The sequence below is a fragment of the Salvelinus alpinus genome, chromosome 20, assembly GCF_045679555.1.
Source record: "Salvelinus alpinus chromosome 20, SLU_Salpinus.1, whole genome shotgun sequence".
Lineage (NCBI taxonomy): Eukaryota > Metazoa > Chordata > Actinopteri > Salmoniformes > Salmonidae > Salvelinus > Salvelinus alpinus.
In genome coordinates, this window is record NC_092105.1 from 50,937,283 (window position 1) to 50,958,772 (window position 21,490).

Sequence of the window (21,490 nt, forward strand, 5' to 3'; positions counted from 1 at the left end):
TACACAGTCTACGGTGTATAGTGTTAAATGTAACCCTGCATTACATAAAGCTTATAGAATGAATAATTGCAGAAGAACACTGTAATCAGATGAACAAATAATAGGTTTTATGACGTAAAATGTAAATACTTTTGTACATTGAAAACTGTCTCATACAGTTTCCACCTTAGACTAGGAGAGTTTCCAATTCACATGACCCGACAAGAATAAAAAAAACAGCCCTAAAGTCATAGCACAGATGAAATGGGAAATTATAATAATATTTCATCATAGCCTACAAATAGGACCCAGAGTTTTACTTGACCAGTTCATGAGATCAGGAAAAACTCCAGGCCCCAGAAAGGACACGTACACATCTTGCCACACCACTTTTGAACCTCTGGTGCAACCTCTGAAAATAGCCCCATAACATCAAAGATCCCCCATATTATTTGACTGTAGGTTTTAGGTACTTTTCTATACTTTTAGGTACTTTGGGCTCCCGGGGGAAGCAGCAGTCTAAGACACTCAGTGCTAGAGACGTCACTACAGACCATGGTTCAATTCCAGGCTGTATCACAACCGACTGTGATTGGGAGTCCCATAGGCAGCGCACAATTGGCCCAAAGTCGTCCCGTTTAGGGCTTGGCGGGGGTAGGCCGTCATTGTAATAAGAGTTTGTTCTTAACTGACTTGCCTAGTTAAATAAAGGTTAAATAAAAATAAATAAATATACTTCTATTGCATGGCCAAAGAGCTCTATTTTCATGTCATCTGACCATAGCACCGCCTGGAGTTTGATAAATGGCATTGGCACTTGGATTGGAACCGGAACTATGTTCAAATGCCATGAAAATAGAGCTGTTTGGCAACGCAATAGAGCTCTTAGGCAATGGTGAGGAATGGTCTAAGATCCCTCCCAAGGTGTTCTCCAATCGCGTTGAAAAACAGAAGCATATTGATTTATTTTTATTTAACCTTTATTTAACTAGGCTAGAGTATTGAAAACAGTGGTGCCATTTTATTTGTATTACCTGTTGAACCAAATATATTTCTCTGAGCAATTGTACTAGTATAAAATATAATTTCAAAAAACATTTTTGCATGCAATATAACTCAGCATTGAAGAAGCCACTGCTCCAAAACTGCCATATAAAAACAAGACTATGGTTTGCAACTGCACATGGGGTTCGTACTTTTTGGAGAAATGTCCTCTGGTCTGATGGAACAAAAATAGTAATAACTGTTTGGCCATAATGACCATCGTTATGTTTGGAGTAAAAAGGGGGAGCTTGCAAGCCGAAGAACACCATCCCAACCATGAAGCACGGGGGTGGCAGCATCATGTTGTGGGGGTGCTTTGCTGCAGGAGGGACTGGTGCACTTCACAAAATAGATGGCATCATGAGGCAGGAAAATTATGGATATATTGAAGCAACGTCTCAAGGCATCAGTCAGGAAGTTAAAGCTTGGTCGCAAATGGGTCTTCCAAATGAACAATGACCCCAAGCATACTACAAAAGTTGTGGCAAAATGGCTTAAGACAACAAAGTCAAGGTATTGGAGTGGCCATCACAAAGCCCTGACCTCAATCCTATAGAAAATTTGTGGGTGGAACTGAAAAAGCGTGTGCGAGCAAGGAGGCCTACAAACCTGACTCAGTTACACCAGCTCTGTCGGGAGGAATGGGCCAAAGTTCACCCAACTTATTGTGGGAAGCTTGTGGAAGGCTACCCGAAACATTTGACCCAAGTTAAACAATTTAAAGGCAATGTGACCAAATACTAATTGAGTGTGTGTAAACTTCTGACCCACTGGGAATGTGATGAAATAAATAAAATCTAAAATAAATCATTCTATCCACTATTATTCACATTCTTAAAATAAAATGGTGATCCTAACTGACCGAAAACAGGGAATTTTTACTAGGATTAAACGTCAGGAATTGTGAAAGACTGAGTTTAAATGTATTTGGCTAAGGTGTATGTAAACTTCCGACTTCAACTGTATCTTTCATTTTCCTTTTACTAATGTGCGGATATTAGAATGCATAAGATTCTGTATTTACGTCAGCTTTTCAAGGTCCGATAGAGACCCAATCTCCTTTGTACCTCAGTCTTCCCGCTCTTTTATTCAAACCCATGCCCCTTTCTTTGTGTAACCAGCAGTCATATCGGTTTCATCTGCTAGGGACTTTTTATTTTATGACATGATTAGTAATCGATGTCTGATCCATCCTGTGTATATGTAATTCTCTGTGATTATTTGGTAAATAAATAATTAAACCAATTTTTGTATTGCTGGTTTAACTTGTTAGCCAGGGTTCGTGAAGATAACCAAGAGTTTTACGACGTTCAGATGAGACTGAATAAGGTGACGATTAATAATTGACTGCTATTGATATAAAAGATCTTCAAGAATGGATTCGGGAGATAGCCGCTCTATATAAACAAATGCTTCCGTGGAGCCCCAGGTTATTATCGAGTTAACTGTTGCATGGTTTAATTCAATCACATAATCAATCATAGGTAATCGATTTGATAAAATGGCATGTCGTATAATTGAATCAGTCGGAGACACGACATAAGTTTAATACAACAAAGACCGATACAACATAAGAGTAGTGTCTTGACATGAAACAGAAACAATGCTGTTTAACCTAAGGGAGTGCCAGACAAAGGGGAGTTAATGAGTGAGGTAATGGAGTCCAGGTGTGCCTCATGATGAAGCGCGGGTGCGCGTAATGATTGATGCCAGGTGAGCGTAATGATGGTTGCCAGGACCTGTGGTTAGTGAACCGGCGATGTTGAATGCAGGAGGGAAGGAGCGGAAGTAGACGTGACAGTACCCCCCCCCCCCCCCCCCCCCCCTCCCTCAACAACGCTGGCCAGAGGGACGGTCCTGAGGACGAGGAGCGGGCCGGTCCGAGCGGCGAAGATGAAATCACGGATGTTGTTGGAATCCAGAATGTCCCCCATCGGAACCCAACACCGCTCCTCTGGGCCATACCCCTCCCAGTCCATCAGGTACTGGAGCCGACCCCCACAACATCAGGAGTCCAGTAGGGATCTGACGCCATAGCGGAACCTCCCGCGACGTCCAGGGGGGACGGAGGGGTGTCGTGGGGGACAGCATCAGCCAGGGGACCAAGAACCACCGGCCTGAGAAGGGAGACATGAAAAGAAGGTGAGATACGGTAGTCACTGGGAAGCTGTAATCTATATGTCACCTCCTTGACCTTCCGGAGAACTTTGAACGGCCCCACAAACCGGGGGCTCAGCTTTTTGCAGGGCAGGCGGAGTTGGAGGTTCCTAGTAGAGAGCCAGACACGATCCCCAGGATGGAACACTGCGTTGGCAGTCTGCCTACTCCTTCTGACGGCGGACGGCACGCTGGAGTCTCACATGAGCATCGCTCCACACCTCTTCTGCACACCTGAACCACTCATCCACCGGCTGAAACACCCAGAACACACTGGAAGGGAGTCAGCCCGGTGGAGGAGTGACATAACAAACTCTGGGCGTACTCTGCCCATGGAAGGAATCGGGCCCACTCTCCCTGCCAATTCTGGAACCTCCCCAGCTTCTAGTTCCTCCTCTCCACATGCCCGTTAGACTGAGGCCTATACCCGGAAGTGAGGCTGACGATGACCTCGAGCTTCTCCATACACGTAATGTGAATTGGGGGCTACGGTCAGAGACGACGTCTTCCGGAAGACCATAATGCCGGAAGACCTGCTGGAATAGTGCCTCAGTGACCTGGAGAGCAGTAGGGAGACCAGAGAGAGGGATGAAACGACAGAATTTGTGACAGATCAGTGACAAAGTCAATGGATAGATGAGACCAGTGATGCTGACGCATGGGAAGGGGAAGGAGTTTCCCTGCTGGAGCGTGTCGGGGGGGTGTTGGTTTGAGCACATACGGAACAGGAGTTGACATAGCGCATAAATTTGATTTGATTTGATATTTGAAGGGTTCTTCCTAGAACCCTCTGTGACTGGTTATTCCAAGAACCCTTTTATCTGTGAAGGGTTCTTCCCATAGCCCTCTGTGATGGGTTATCCCTAGAATCCTTTTATATGTAGGGTTCTTCCTAGAACCTTCTGTGACAGGTTCTTCATAGTAACATTAATATCAAGTTATAGCAAACAAACGTACATTACTTTTTGAAAATGCTAGTTGATTGTTGACATGCACATTTTTGGGGGACTGTATAAACAAGCAGTAAATATATTTTCTTGTGGATTATTACTTAAACCAACAACCAATCATTTTAGTCAAGATTATTTAATTTATTTACATATTTTACAAGCACAGTTTCAAAACCCATACTAACTGAACATTAATTTTCCCCCACATTACTTAAACCGTAACTAAAATATAATCATACAAATAATTTAGAAAAAATGTGGACATTAAAATATACATTAATAAAAACAAATACTTCAAAATTAAGGGGGGCGCTGTCTCCCGGACCGCAAAGCACAGAGTTATATAGCCTCTTCACTGCTATTGGGATGGTGCTGAGGTCTTTCATACCAAAAACAAATCTCTCCCAAAAAATAAGGGTTTTTGACAGCTCCTTTGGATTTTTAATTGCAAAAACAAAATAATTATAAATAATGGTACTCATGGCATGTCCATGGCGTTGTCCTTGAACATTTCGCCACTGTCAAAGTGGACAGGCACCCTTTCAGGCAGCAGTGGGTTGCCTTCCTCGGCCGTCTGCAAGGACATGGCAGGGGCAGGCACATTTGGCTCCTGAGAAACAGCACAAACAACATAGTCGGCAGTGGTGTTACTGTATATCACCAAATCAAATAAAAGTCAAACTTAATGTGGCAATGCACACAGAGATTTATAATTATTCAGATCATCACACTAGAATGATGGGGATGATCATTCTAATTCTATGAATACCTTTCAGGTCATCCTTTAAAAAAAATGAAGGCAACTGGAGGATGGCTGCAGCCAGAATGAGTCCTGATGAAAGATAATAATTGTCCTCATGTCAACAAAAACAAACAAACAGATCAGTTTATTTTAAAACCAAACATCATTCCTCCAGACAGTCATCAATTGCCCTTTGGCAGCGTTACTTCATGTCCCCCTTTGGTACCCGCTGAAGGTTATTAGCTGGCATTGGTGCCAGCTCTGTTAGGATTTTGCAATTGGTATCGATCTGGTAGACTTGCTTCATCTCCCACAGATGCAGAGAGGGGGGGAAAGGGTGACTGATACAAAGTGTTAACCCAGCCACTCCTACAAGACTGCAATTTAAGCTAAAGAGACTGGTGCCCAGGACTAAAAAGTGCAATTAAACATGAACTAACCACTTTTGGAAGCTGAAGTGCTGGAAACTTTTCCAGGGTTTCAGTAGTCTGGGCATTCACCATGAACTTTCTCCTGTAAAATCTCACCTTGTTAATTTCCTCCTGTAAAAGTTTCACATCTGATAACACCTTAGTCATCCCTGTGGAGATTTTTTGAAAGATGAGCCTGGATGCTCCTCTCATCCTCCAACACAGTCTATGTCTAGGACTGGCTTTGTGACAAGTCTCTGAATGTCCTTGAGTGGCCCAGCCAGAGCCCGGACTTGAACCTGATCGAACATCTCTGTAGAGACCTGAAAATATCTGAGCAGCAACGCTCCATACCCAACCTGACAGAGCTTTAGAGGATCTGCAAAGAAGAAGGGAGAAACTCCCCAAATACAGGTGTGCCAAGCTGGTAGCGTCATGCCCAAGAAGACTCGAGGCTGTAATCGCTTCCAAAGGTGCTTCAACAAAGTACTGAGTAAATAGTCTGAATTCTTATGTAAATGTGATATTTCAGATATCTTTAAAAAAAAAAATGTTAAAGTCTAAAAAACTGTTTTTGCTTTGTCATTATGGGGTATTGTGTGTAGTTTGAGGGGGGGAAACAATTTAATACGTTTTAGAATAAGGCTGTAATTTAACAAAATTAGGAAAAAGTCAAGGATAAAAAAAGTACACAGGTCACCAATGCTGGTAGCTTACCTTTTATTAAGGCAATTTAACTGAGGAATTATCTCTTTGTAAACTCCATCTGATAAATCCAGTTCAGTTTCAGTTCGATGTGCATCCAACTGCTGATTTGTGGCACCTGGGCCCGAATTCATAAAACCTTCTTGAGAAGACATTTCTATGAAAGTAAAAAAAAAATCCCCGAAGTTTACACTTAATAAGAAACTTATGAAAAGTTGCTACTTCTTAATAAAGTTATTGGAAATGTCATTACATTTCTTCCTATGTATCGTTTTTAAAGGTATTTTTTAAAGAGTGGGGCAGTTTGTCTTTTTTTTTCATTATTGAAGAGATAGAACAGTGTTGGAAAGATCGGGGCAGAGTTGAGTCAAAGGGTAGTGGGCCAGACTCAAACCCATTCTGACTCTGGCATACATGTATGTCAAATCAAATCAAAGTTTATTTGTCACGTGCACCGAATATAACAGGTGTAGACCTTATATCTTCTTCCGGCGCCGAAAAGAGATGGCCGCCTCGCTTCGCGTTCCTTGGAAAATATGCAGTATTTTGTTTTTTTATGTGTTATTTCTTACATCGGTACCCCAGGTAATCTTAGGTTTCATTACATACAGTCGGGAGGAACTACTGAATATACGATTAACGTCAACTCATCATCGTTCCTACCAGGAATATGACTTTCCCGAAATGGATCCAGTGTTTTGCCTTCCACCCAATACAATGGATCTGATCCCAGCCGGCGACCCTGTGCGACGCCGTAAAAGGGGCAAACGAGGCGGTCTCCTGGTCAGGCTTCGGAGACGGGCACATCGCGCTCCACTCCCTAGCATACTACTCGCCAATGTCCAGTCTCTTGACAATAAGGTTGATGAAATCCGAGCACGGGTAGCATTCCAGAGAGACATCAGGGATTGCAACGTGCTCTGCTTCACGGAAACATGGCTAACTCAAGAGACGCTAACGGAGTCGGTGCAGCCAGCTGGTTTCTTCATGCATCGCGCCGACAGAAACAAACATCTTTCTGGTAAGAAGAGGGGCGGGGGGGTATGCCTTATGATTAACGAGACGTGGTGTGATCATCATAACAACACACAGGAACTCAAGTCATTCTGTTCACCTGATCTAGAACTCCTCACAATCTGATCTAGAACTCCTCACAATCAAATGTCGACCGCATTATCTACCAAGGGAATTCTCTTCGATCATAATCACAGCCGTATATATTCCCCCCCAAGCAGACACATCGATGGCCCTGAACGAACTTTATCTGACTCTTTGTAAACTGGAAACCACACACCCTGAGGCTGCATTCATCGTAGCTGGGGATTTTAACAAGGCTAATCTAAAAACAAAACTCCCTAAATTCTATCAGCATATCGATTGTGCTACCAGGGCTGGAAAAACCCTAGATCATTGTTATACTAATTTCCGCGACGCATATAAGGCCCTCCCCCGCCCCCCTTTCGGAAAAGCTGACCACGACTCCATTTTGTTGATTCCAGCCTACAAACAGAAACTAAAACAACAAGCTCCCGCGCTCAGGTCTGTTCAACGCTGGTCCGACCAATCTGATTCCACGCTTCAAGACTGCTTCGATCACGCGGATTGGAATATGTTCCGCATTGCGTCCAACAACAATATTGACGAATATGCTGATTCGGTGAGCGAGTTCATTAGGAAGTACATTGACGATGTCGTACCCACAGCAACGATTAAAACATTCCCAAACCAGAAACCGTGGATTGACGGCAGCATTCGCGTGAAACTGAAAGCGCGAACCACTGCTTTTAACCAGGGCAAGGTGACCGGAAGCATGACCGAATACAAACAGTGTAGCTATTCTCTCCGCAAGGCAATCAAACAGGCTAAGTCCCAGTACAGAGACAAAATCGAGTCGCAATTCAACAGCTCAGACACAAGAGGTATGTGGCAGGGTCTACAGTCAATCACGGATTACAAAAAGAAAACCAGCCCCGTCGCGGACCAGGATGTCTTGCTCCCAGACAGGCTAAACAACTTTTTTGCCCGCTTTGAGGACAATACAGTGCCACTGACACGGCCCCCTACCAAAACCTGCGGGCTCTCCTTCACTGCAGCCGAGGTGAGTAAAACATTTAAACGTGTTAACCCTCGCAAGGCTGCAGGCCCAGACGGCATTCCCAGCCGCGTCCTCAGAGCATGCGCAGACCAGCTGGCTGGTGTGTTTACGGACATATTCAATCAATCCTTATCCCAGTCTGCTGTTCCCACATGCTTCAAGAGGGCCACCATTGTTCCTGTTCCCAAGAAAGCTAAGGTAACTGAGCTAAACGACTACCGCCCCGTAGCACTCACTTCCGTCATCATGAAGTGCTTTGAGAGACTAGTCAAGGACCATATCACCTCCACCCTACCGGACACCCTAGACCCACTCCAATTTGCTTACCGACCCAATAGGTCCACAGACGACGCAATCGCAACCACACTGCACACTGCCCTAACCCATCTGGACAAGAGGAATACCCATGTGAGAATGCTGTTCATCGATTACAGCTCAGCATTTAACACCATAGTACCCTCCAAACTCGTCATCAAGCTCGAGACCCTGGGTCTCGACCCCGCCCTGTGCAACTGGGTCCTGGACTTCCTGACGGGCCGCCCCCAGGTGGTGAGGGTAGGTAACAACATCTCCACCCCGCTGATCCTCAACACTGGGGCCCCACAAGGGTGCGTTCTGAGCCCTCTCCTGTACTCCCTGTTCACCCACGACTGCGTGGCCATGCACGCCTCCAACTCAATCATCAAGTTTGCGGATGACACTACAGTGGTAGGCTTGATTACCAACAACGACGAGACGGCCTACAGGGAGGAGGTGAGGGCCCTCGGAGTGTGGTGTCAGGAAAATAACCTCACACTCAACGTCAACAAAACAAAGGAGATGATTGTGGACTTCAGGAAACAGCAGAGGGAGCACCCCCCTATCCACATCGACGGGTCAGTAGTGGAGAAGGTGGAAAGTTTTAAGTTCCTCGGTGTACACATCACGGACAAACTGAATTGGTCCACCCACACAGACAGCGTCGTGAAGAAGGCGCAGCAGCGCCTCTTCAACCTCAGGAGGCTGAAGAAATTCGGCTTGTCACCAAAAGCACTCACAAACTTCTACAGATGCACAATCGAGAGCATCCTGTCGGGCTGTATCACCGCCTGGTACGGCAACTGCTCCGCCCACAACCGTAAGGCTCTCCAGAGGGTAGTGAGGTCTGCAGAACGCATCACCGGGGGCAAACTACCTGCCCTCCAGGACACCTACACCACCCGATGTCACAGGAAGGCCATAAAGATCATCAAGGACAACAACCACCCAAGCCACTGCCTGTTCACCCCGCTATCATCCAGAAGGCGAGGTCAGTACAGGTGCATCAAAGCAGGGACCGAGAGACTGAAAAACAGCTTCTATCTCAAGGCCATCAGACTGTTAAACAGCCACCACTAACATTTAGCGGCCGCTGCCAACATACTGACTCAACTCCAGCCACTTTAAAAATGGGAATTGATGGAAATTATGTAAAAATGTACCACTAGCCACTTTAAACAATGCCACTTAATATAATGTTTACATACCCTACATTACCCATCTCATATGTATATACTGTACTCTATATCATCTACTGCATCTTGCCATCTTTATGTAATACATGTACCACTAGCCACTTTAAACTATGCCACTTTATGTTTACATACCCTACAGTACTCATCTCATATGTATATACCGTACTCTATACCATCTACTGCATCTTGCCATGCCGTTCTGTACCACCACTCATTCATATATCTTTATGTACATATTCTTCATCCCTTTACACTTGTGTGTGTGTATAAGGTAGTAGTTGTGGAATTGTTAGGTTAGATTACTTGTTGGTTATTACTGCATTGTCGGAACTAGAAGCACAAGCATTTCGCTACACTCGCATTAACATCTGCTAACCATGTGTATGTGACTAATAAAATTTGATTTGATTTGATTTGATTTATAGTGAAATGCTTACTTACAGGCTCTAACCAATGGTGCGGGGAAAAATGTATGTGTGTGTGTGTGTGTGTGTAGGTAAGTAAAGAAATAAAACAACAGTAAAAAGGCATTTGAAAAAAGAGTAGCAAGGCTATATACAGACACCTGTTAGTCAGGCTTATTGAGGTAGTATGTACATGTAGGTATGGTTAAAGTGACTATGCATATATGATGAACAGAGAGTAGCAGTAGTGTAAAAAGAGGGGTTGGCGGGTGGTGGGACACAATGCAGATAGCCCGGTTAGCCAATGTGCGGGAGCACTGGTTGGTCGGGCCATTTAGGTAGTATGTACATGAATGTATAGTTAAAGTGACTATGCATATAAGATAAACAGAGAGTAGCAGCAGCGTAAAAGAGGGGTTGGGGGGGGGCACACAATGCAAATAGTCCGGGTATCCATTTGGTTACCTGTTCAGGAGTCTTATGGCTTGGGGGTAAAAACTGTTGAGAAGCCTTTTTGTCCTAGACTTGGCACTCCGGTACCGCTTGCCATGCGGTAGTAGAGAGAACAGTCTATGACTGGGGTGGCTGGGGTCTTTGACAATATTTAGAGCCTTCCTCTGACACCGCCTGATGTAGAGGTCATGGATGGTAGGCAGCTTTGCCCCAGTGATGTACTGGGCCGTACGCACTACCCTCTGAAGTGCCTTGCGGTCGGAGGCCGAGGCAATTGCCATACCAGGCAGTGATGCAACCGGTCAGGATGCTCTCGATGTTGCAGCTGTAGAACCTTTTGAGGATCTCAGGACCCATGCCAAATCTTTTTAGTTTCCTGAGGGGGAATAGGCTTTGTCGTGCCCTCTTCACGACTGTCTTGGTGTGTTTGGACCAATCTAGTTTGTTGTTGATGTGGACACCAAGGAATTTGAAGCTCTCAGCCTGCTCCCCTACAGCCCCGTCGATGAGAATGGGGACGTACTCGGTGCTCCTTTTCCTGTAGTCCACAATCATCTCCTTAGTCTTTGGTTACGTTGAGGGATAGGTTGTTATTCTGGCACCACCCGGCCAGGTCTCTGACCTCCTCCCTATAGGCTGTCTCGTCGTTGTCGGTGATCAGGCCTACCACTGTTGTGTCGTCAGCAAACTTAATGATGGTGTTGGAGTCGAGCCTGGCCATGCAGTCGTGAGTGAACAGGGAGTACAGGAGGGGACTGAAGACGTACCTGTGGAGCTCCAGTGTTGAGGATAAGCGTGGCAGATGTGTTGCTATCTACCCTCACCACCTGGGGGCGGCCTGTCAGGAAGTCCAGGATCCAGTTGCAGAGGGAGGTGTTTAGTCCCAGGATCCTTAGCTTGGTGATGAGCTTTGAGGGTACTGTGCCGGAACTGGAGGCCAGATATGTTGAGCCGGCTTCATGGCACTTGGCTCAATGCTCAATCTAGCCCGCCCAGTGCGGGGAGGTGGAATAACCCGCACCGGGCTATGCACACGTACAGGAGACACCGTGCGCTCTTCCGCATAACACGGTGTCTGCCCGTACTCCCTCTCTCCACGGTAAGCATGGGAAGTGGGCGCAGGTTTCTTACCTGCCTTCGCCACACTACCCTTTAGCCACCCCCCAAGAAATTTTTGGGTGAGCCTCTCGGGCTTCCAGCCGCTCTGCCTTGCTAGCGCCTCATAATGCCGCCTCTCCGCTTTCGCTGCCTCCAGCTCCGCTTTGGGGCGGCGACACTCCTCTGGCTCTGCCCAGGGTCCTTTACCGTCTAGGATTTCCTCCCATGTCCATTCCTCCTGGTACCGCTGCTGCTGTCGCTGCTGCCCGTTTCCACGCTGCTTGGTCCGGGTTAGGTGGGTGGTTCTGTAACGGCTTTCTTCCTGGGGTGAAGGAGAGGACCAAAATGCAGCGCGGCTAGTGTTCAACATGATTTAATAACGAAGAGACAATAACGTGAACACTATATAAAATACAAAATAACAAATGTGAAAACCGAGACAGTCCTATCTGGTGCAGAACACAAAGACAGAAGACAACCACCCACAATCCCCAACACAAAACAAGCCACCTATATATGATTCTCAATCAGGGACAACGATTGACAGCTGCCTCTGATTGAGAACCATATTAGGCTGAACACAGAAACAGACAAACTAGACACACAACATAGAATTCCCACCCAGCTCACGTCCTGACCAACACTAAAACAAGCACAACACATAAGAACTCTGGTCAGGACGTTACAATATTTATATCCAAAAATCTGAGTTTAGGCGGGATGCTACTGTCTTGGCAAAAAGCCTGAGAAAATGCAGAGCGCCAAATTCAAATGAATTACAATAGAAATTACTGTAAAAATCTAACTTTCATTAAATCACACATGAAATATACAAAATTAAAGCTACACTGGTTGTGAATCCAGCCAACATGTCAGAATTCAAATAGGCTTTTCGGCGAAAGCAAACAATGCTATTATCTGAGTATAGCACCATTGTAAACAAAGAGAGAGAAGCATATTTCAATCCTGCAGGCGCAACACAAAACGCAGAAATAAAAATATAATTCATACCTTACCTTTGACGAGCTTCTGTTGTTGGCACTCCAATATGTCCCATAAACATCACAAATTGTCCTTTTGTTCGATTAACTCCGTCGATATATATCCAAAATGTCCATTTATTTGGCGTGTTTGATCCAGAAAAACACCGGTTCCAAATTGTGAAACGTGACTACAAAATATCTCAAAGGTTACCTGTAAACTTTGCCAAAAAATGTCAAACTACTTTTGTAATACAACTTTAGGTATTTTTTAATTTTTTACTTTAGGTATTTTTTAATCAATACAATTGAAGACGGGATGATCTGTGTTCAATACAGGATTAAAACCAACTGTAGCTAGCTTTCTGGTCGTGCTTCTAACAAACAGGACACTTCGAGTGACCCTCCTTCAAGATGGCCGTACTTCTTCATTACACAAAGGAATAACCTCAACCAATTTCTAAAGACTGTTGACTTCCAGTGGAAGCGGTAGGAACTGCAAGAAGGTCCCTTAGAAATCTGGTTTCCCAATGAAACCTAATTGAAAAAAGAGTGACCTCAAAAAAATATAAATCTGAATGGTTTGTCCTCGGGGTTTCGCCTGCTAAATAAGTTCTGTTATACTCACAGACATGATTCAAACAGTTTTAGAAACTTCAGAGTGTTTTCTATCCAAATATATCCTAATAATATGCATATCTTATCTTCTGGGGATGAGTAGCTGGCAGTTTAATTTGGGCATGCTTTTCATCCAAAATTCCTGAATGCTGCCCCCTACCCAAGAGAAGTTTTAACAGACACATCTAAACATCAACTGTGTGAATCAGAGGAGACTGTGTGAATCAGGCCTTCATGGTTGAATTGCTGCAAAGAAACCACTACTAAAGGACACCAATAAGAAGAAGAGACTTGCTTGGGCCAAGAAACATGAGCAATGGACATCAGACCGGTGGAAATCTGTCCTTTGGTGTTGAGTCCAAATTGGAGATTTTTGGTTCCAACCGGCGTGTCTTTGTGAGACATGGTGTGGGTGAACAGATGATCTCCACATGTGTATTTCCCACCGTAAAGCATGGGGGAGGAGGTGTTATGTTCTGGTGGTGCTTTGCTTGTGACTCTGTCAGTGATACACCATCTCATCTGGTTTGGGCTTAGTGGGACTATCATTTGTTTTTCAACAGGACAATGACCCAACACACCTCCAGGCTGTGTAATGGATATTTTACCAAGAAGGAGGGTGATGGAGTGCTGCATCAACCTAGTGGTTAGAACATTGGGCCAGTAACCAGAAGGTTGCTAAATTTGAATCCTCGAGCTGACAAGGGAAAAATCTGTCATTCTGCCCCTGAGCAAGGCAGTTAACCCACTGTTCCCTGGGCAAGTGAAGGAAAAGCAGCCAACAAGTTCTCAGCATATGTGGGAACTCCTTCAAGACAGTTGGAAAAGCATTCCAGGTGAAGCTTGTTGAGAGAATGCCAATAATGTGAAAAGCTGTCATCAAGGCAAGGGGTGGCTATTTGAAGAATCTCAAATATAAAATATATTTTTGTGGTTACTATATGATTCCATATGTGTTATTTCATAGTTTTGATGTCTTCACTATAATTCTACAATGTAGAAAATAGTAAAAAATAAATGAGTAGGTGTTCTATAATGTTTGACCGGTAGTGTATGCATATCAAATGTGCTACAACAGTGAATATGTTATGCTGGTGAATGAGGACCCAAAAGCGACGTAATAGTAACAGAGTCTTTATTCCAGTATTAAACAAATAATGATTCTCCTGGATATTATCAATGGTCAATCCAAAACAGGAACTGAAATCCTCTCGTCAATAGAGAGGAACGACTGGAGACGCGACCACAGACTGCAGGTCGCTTCAGGAAGGCACTGGCCGTAGCTGACATAGACACCTGCTCACACGCAGCATCTGAAGAAGGCAAAGAACACGACAGGGCGGAACAAGGACACAGGAACAGCAAACATCAAACAAGAATCCGACAAGGACAGAAGCGGAAAACAGAGGGAGAAATAGGGACTCTAATCAGAGGGCAAAATAGGGGACAGGTGTGAAAGAGTAAATGAGGTCGTTAGGAGAATGAGAAACAGCTGGGAGCAGGAACGGAACGATAGAGAGAGAGAAAGAGGGAAAGAACCTAATAAGACCAGCAGAGGGAAGCACAGGGACAAGACATGATCAAAGACAAAACATGACAGTACCCCCCCACTCACCGAGCGCCTCCTGGCGCACTCGAGGAGGAACCCTGGCGGCAACGAAGGAAATCATCAATCAACGAACGGTCCAGCACGTCCCGAGATGGAACCCAACTCCTCTCCTCAGGACCGTAACCCTCCCAATCCACTAAGTACTGGTGACCACGTCCCCGAGAACGCATGTCCATGATCTTCCGTACCTTGTAAATAGGAGCGCCCTCGACAAGGACGGGGGGGGGGGAGGGAAGACGAACGGGGGCGCGAAGAAAAGGCTTGACACAAGAGACATGGAAGACAGGGTGGACGCGACGAAGATGTTGCGGAAGAAGCAGTCGCACAGCGACAGGATTGACGACCTGAGAGACACGGAACGGACCAATGAACCGCGGAGTCAACTTGCGAGAAGCTGTCGTAAGGGGAAGGTTACGAGTGGAAAGCCACACTCTCTGACCGCGACAATACCTAGGACTCTTAATCCTACGTTTATTGGCGGCTCTCACAGTCTGCGACCCTGTAACGGCAAAGTGCAGACCTGACCCTCCTCCAGGTGCGCTCACAACGTTGGACAAAAGCCTGAGCGGAGGGAACGCTGGACTCGGCGAGCTGGGACGAGAACAGAGGAGGCTGGTACCCAAGACTACTCTGAAACGGAGATAGACCGGTAGCAGACGAAGGAAGCGAGTTGTGAGCGTACTCAGCCCAGGGGAGCTGTTCTGCCCAAGACGCAGGGTTTCGAAACGAAAGGCTGCGTAATATGCGACCAATCGACTGATTGGCCCTTTCTGCTTGACCGTTAGACTGGGGATGAAATGTGCCGCCTTAGAGAACCTATTGATAACCGTAAGAATCAGAGTCTTCCCCGCAGACGAAGGCAGACCGGTAATAAAGTCTAAGGCGATGTGAGACCATGGTCGAGAAGGAATGGGAAGCGGTCTGAGACGACCGGCAGGAGGAGAGTTACCTGACTTAGTCTGCGCGCAGTCCGAACAAGCAGCCACGAAACGACGCGTGTCCCGCTCCTGAGTAGGCCACCAAAACCGCTGGCGAATAGAAGCAAGCGTACCCCGAACGCCGGGGTGGCCAGCTAACTTGGCAGAGTGAGCCCACTGAAGAACAGCCAGACGAGTAGAGACAGGAACGAACAGAAGGTTACTAGGACAAGCGCGCGGCGACGCAGTGTGAGTGAGTGCTTGCTTTACCTGTCTCTCAATTCCCCAGACAGTCAACCCGACAACACGCCCTTCAGGGAGAATCCCCTCGGGGTCGGTAGAAGCCACAGAAGAACTAAAGAGACGGGATAAGGCATCAGGCTTGGTGTTCTTATTTCCCGGGCGATAGGAAATCACGAACTCGAAACGAGCGAAAAACAACGCCCAACGAGCTTGACGTGCATTAAGTCGTTTGGCCGAACGGATGTACTCAAGGTTCTTATGGTCAGTCCAAACGACAAAAGGGACGGTCGCCCCCTCCAACCACTGTCGCCATTCGCCTATGGCTAAGCGGATGGCGAGCAGTTCGCGGTTACCCACATCATAGTTGCGCTCCGATGGCGACAGGCGATGAGAAAAGTAAGCGCAAGGATGGACCTTATCGTCAGAGTGGAAGCGCTGAGACAGAATGGCTCCCACGCCCACCTCTGAAGCGTCAACCTCGACAATGAATTGTTTAGTGACGTCAGGAGTAACAAGGATAGGGGCGGATGTAAAACGCTTCTTGAGGAGATCAAAAGCTCCCTGGGCGGAACCGGACCACTTAAAGCAAGTCTTGACAGAAGTCAGAGCTGTGAGAGGGGCAGCCACTTGACCGAAATTACGAATGAAACGCCGATAGAAATTAGCGAAACCGAGAAAGCGCTGCAACTCGACACGTGACTTAGGGACGGGCCAATCGCTGACAGCCTGGACCTTAGCGGGATCCATCTGAATGCCTTCAGCGGAAATAACAGAACCGAGAAATGTGACAGAGGAGACATGAAAGGCGCACTTCTCAGCCTTCACGTAGAGACAATTCTCTAAAAGGCGCTGGAGTACACGTCGAACGTGCTGAACATGAATCTCGAGTGACGGTGAAAAAAATCAGGATATCGTCAAGGTAAACGAAAACAAAAATGTTCAGCATGTCTCTCAGTACATCATTAACTAATGCCTGAAAGACAGCTGGAGCATTAGCGAGACCGAACGGCAGAACCCGGTATTCAAAATGCCCTAACGGAGTGTTAAACGCCGTTTTCCACTCGTCCCCCTCTCTGATGCGTACGAGATGGTAAGCGTTACGAAGGTCCAACTTAGTAAAGCACCTGGCTCCCTGCAAAATCTCGAAGGCTGACGACATAAGGGGAAGCGGATAACGATTCTTAACCGTTATGTCATTCAGCCCTCGATAATCCACGCAGGGGCGCAGAGTACCGTCCTTCTTCTTAACAAAGAAAAATCCCGCTCCGGCGGGAGAGGAAGAAGGCACCACGGTACCGGCGTCGAGAGAAACAGACAGATAATCCTCGAGAGCCTTACGTTCGGGAGCCGACAGAGAGTATAGTCTACCCCGAGGGGGAGTGGTCCCCGGAAGGAGATCAATACAACAATCATACGACCGGTGAGGAGGAAGGGAGCTGGCTCTGGACCGACTGAAGACCGTGCGCAGATCATGATATTCCTCCGGCACTCCTGTCAAATCACCAGGTTCCTCCTGAGTAGAGGGGACAGAAGACACAGGAGGGATAGCAGACATTAAACACTTCACATGACAAGAAACGTTCCAGGATAGGATAGAATTACTAGACCAATTAATAGAAGGATTATGACATACTAGCCAGGGATGACCCAAAACAACAGGTGTAAAAGGTGAACGAAAAATCAAAAAGGAAATGGTCTCACTGTGGTTACCAGATACTGTGAGGGTTAAAGGTAGTGTCTCACATCTGATACTGGGGAGAAGACTACCATCTAAGGCGAACATGGGCGTGGGCTTCCCTAACTGTCTGAGAGGAATGTCATGTTTCCGAGCCCATGCTTCGTCCATAAAACAACCCTCAGCCCCAGAGTCTATCAAGGCACTGCAGGAAGCAGCCGAACCGGTCCAGCGTAGATGGACCGACAAGGTAGTACAGGATCTTGATGGAGAGACCTGAGTAGTAGCGCTCACCAGTAGCCCTCCGCTTACTGATGAGCTCTGGCTTTTACTGGACATGACATGACAAAATGTCCAGCAGAACCGCAATAGAGGCAAAGGCGGTTGGTGATTCTCCGTTCCCTCTCCTTAGTCGAGATGCGAATACCTCCCAGCTGCATGGGCTCAGTCTCTGAGCCGGTGGGAGGAGATGGTTGAGATGCGGAGAGGGGAAACACCGTTAACGTGAGCTCTCTTCCACGAGCTCGGTGACGAAGATCTACCCGTCGTTCTATGCGGATGGCGAGTGCAATCAAAGAGTCCACGCTGGAAGGAACCTCCCGGGAGAGAATCTCATCCTTAACCTCAGCGTGGAGTCCCTCCAGAAAACGAGCGAGCAACGCCGGCTCGTTCCAGTCACTGGATGCAGCAAGAGTGCGAAACTCTATAGAGTAATCCGTTATGGATCGATCACCTTGACATAGGGAAGCCAGGGCCCTGGAAGCCTCCTTCCCAAAAACTGAACGATCAAAAACCCGTATCATCTCCTCTTTAAAGTTCTGATAATCGTTAGAACACTCAGCCCTTGCCTCCCAGATAGCTGTGCCCCACTCCCGAGCCCGACCAGTAAGGAGTGATATGACGTAAGCGATCCGAGCTCTCTCACTAGAGTACGTGTTGGGCTGGAGAGAGAACACAATATCACACTGGGTGAGAAAAGAGCGACACTCAGTGGGCTGCCCAGAGTAACATGGTGGGTTATTAACCCTAGGTTCCGGAGACTCGGAAGACCAGGAAGTAGCTGGTGGCACGAGACGAAGACTCTGAAACTGTCCAGAGAGATCGGAGACCTGAGCGGCCAGGGTCTCAACGGCATGACGAGCAGCAAACAATTCCTGCTCGTGTCTGCCGAGCATTGCTCCCTGGAACTCGACGGCAGTGTTGAGAGAATCCATAGTCGCTGGGTCCATCTTGGTCGGATTCTTCTGTTATGCTGGTGAATGAGGACCCAAAAGCGACGTAATAGTAACAGAGTCTTTATTCCAGTATTAAACAAATAATGATTCTCCTGGATATTATCAATGGTCAATCCAAAACAGGAACTGAAATCCTCTCGTCAATAGAGAGGAACGACTGGAGACGCGACCACAGACTGCAGGTCGCTTCAGGAAGGCACTGGCCGTAGCTGACATAGACACCTGCTCACACGCAGCATCTGAAGAAGGCAAAGAACACGACAGGGCGGAACAAGGACACAGGAACAGCAAACATCAAACAAGAATCCGACAAGGACAGAAGCGGAAAACAGAGGGAGAAATAGGGACTCTAATCAGAGGGCAAAATAGGGGACAGGTGTGAAAGAGTAAATGAGGTCGTTAGGAGAATGAGAAACAGCTGGGAGCAGGAACGGAACGATAGAGAGAGAGAGCGGGAGAGGGAGAGAGGGAGGAGGAGAGAGAGAGAGAGAAAGAGGGAAAGAACCTAATAAGACCAGCAGAGGGAAGCACAGGGACAAGACATGATCAAAGACAAAACATGACAGAATAAAAATGGAACAGAACTGCAGTAGCACAATAGGTAAGGACAGTATCTAATAACCAGGTATTACATAATTGTACAATAATAACAACAGCAGAGTTAATGTAAACATCTCACCTAATACCATACAATGTGGCAAAACAAATGGGCAACATAAATAGCAGTACTACACATAAAAAAAGTACTACACATAAAAATTACACTAAAGGTAATAATAGCCAATACCAATAACAACTTCAGCTTAACATTGTAATAGCTACGTAGTGATATACAAAGACAAGCTAAAAAACAATAACAACTTACTATGTGTTCACGCATCCCATGCACATATGTCCACCAACATTCACAGCCTGGAATAACAGTGTTCAGGTAGGGCAATATTTACTCACGTGGAGAGTGTGGTTCAGGCTGGCTAGCCAATCAGAACCTGGAGAGACTGCGTGGCTAGAGCGTGCACAGGGGTAAGACTAATGGCTATTGTCCAATTGGCTGAAGCCATGAGCTGGACGTGATATAGATATCTCACATGAGGGGGAGGACGGGTGAGAGTCAGACAACGCGTCTCCAACCAGACATAAACAACAACACACACGCTGGAAATTAGTGTCACAGCGCCCTCGGCTGGGGGATTCTGTAACAACTTGCATTGATCAATAAAATAATTTGTAAATTAATTTCCGCAGCCAGACTTCCAATATTCAACCAACTAGAGTCAGTTATCTGCCGATCAATACACCCTTTCATTGAGCGCTAACAAGGTTTTAGTCGAGTAAAAGGACCTCCTGAGGGTAACTGTCCACCCATTTAAATTTCAACTTGCGCTAGACCGAGAGGTTAATTGAAAAACTCTGCAAAGATGTTTACCCCAATTATGCCGAAGAGTTGAGAATTTTGGACAAAGATGCTTAAAGCAAGAAAACTGCAGAAATTGCGCCCTTCGTTCTCCAAAATAGGGCTTCTGGTTCAGCCCTGGTAAATGTTCTCTCCAGTCTAGCCCTGAATTATGAGTGTCAGTTAATATTACTGACAGTCCAGTATCACCAGGAATAGGCTAGGAATGAACAGGAAGTGACTGACCTGCAGGGAAAGCTGGAGAGAGCCAGGAAGGGGTAGCAACAGTAGGACATAGAATGGCAACAGTCAGATGAGGAACTGCAGCTAAAGTCCAAACAATTGAGGAAACTAGGACAACTGTATAAAGTTGAGAAAACCCGAACGTGTGAACAAAATGTTTATGTTCAAGAACAGATTGATAAAGCGTCACAAAAATATGACGAACTCAAAACCTTCTGGACATCAGGTCTGCAATTACTCACCACGGACTGGCAGAATCCTTTTTTCCTTTAACGAGTCTGACGAGCCCGGCGCGAACAATATACTGCTTTCTCGGGAACAGGCCCCGATACCCGTGATTTGCTTGAAGAGGAGGTGGAGTAAAAGGGGCCGGAGGGCGGGCTGCCTTCTGAGAGTTTGTAGGCGATCGAATAAACCCCCACTTCCTTCCATTCTGCTAGCAAACGTGAAATCTTTGGAGAGTAAAATAGATTACCTACGCGGAAGATTAAACTACCAACGGGACATTCAAAACTGTAATATCTTATGCTTCACGAAGTCGTGGTTGAACGACGACACTATCAACATACTGCTGGCTGGTTATACGCTGCACTGGCAGGATAGAACAGCAGCGTCTGGTAAGACAAGGGGCGACTTCCACCGAAGGTGGCTCCTCTCCCTGTTCGGGCGGTGCTCGGCGGTCGTCGTCGCCGGCCTACTAGCTGCCACCGATCCATTTTTCCTTTTAGTTTGTGTCTGTCTGTTTTGTTTACACCTGTGTCCTATTAGTTGATTTCGGTGGGTTTATTAACCTCCGCTGCCTGCTAGTTTTTGTGCTGGATTCTTTGCTGTGGTTACGTTGTTAGGGGTGCGTGTCTGCACCACGGGGTTTTCTTTTCTCACGGCAGTTGTACCGTTTTGAAAGGTGTTTAGGAGTAGAGGTTTCTCCTCCGTGTGTAGCGTTTATTTCCCTGTGTGTGGCGACCTCGTTTGGGCGTGTTTCCCCCCCATGTTGTTGTTGAGTTGGAACTACTTATTAAACTATTGTGCCACTGGGACTTCCTTGCT

At 46.4% G+C, this 21,490-nt stretch overlaps 1 long non-coding RNA gene across 2 annotated transcripts; it reads right to left on the reverse strand.

Annotated features, from left to right (window-relative positions):
- Positions 1 to 4,250: 4,250 nt before the first annotated feature.
- On the reverse strand, positions 4,251 to 19,720 carry LOC139547057 (uncharacterized). 2 transcript variants are annotated; one of them, XR_011669326.1, is made up of 3 exons: positions 19,673 to 19,720; positions 4,900 to 4,962; positions 4,251 to 4,740 (listed from the first exon to the last, which is right to left on the reverse strand). It is a non-coding gene; the product is annotated as an uncharacterized lncRNA (long non-coding RNA). The 2 variants fall into 2 exon arrangements; XR_011669325.1 differs by lacking the exon at positions 19,673 to 19,720 and having other exon boundaries at positions 4,900 to 6,143.
- Positions 19,721 to 21,490: the final 1,770 nt, after the last annotated feature.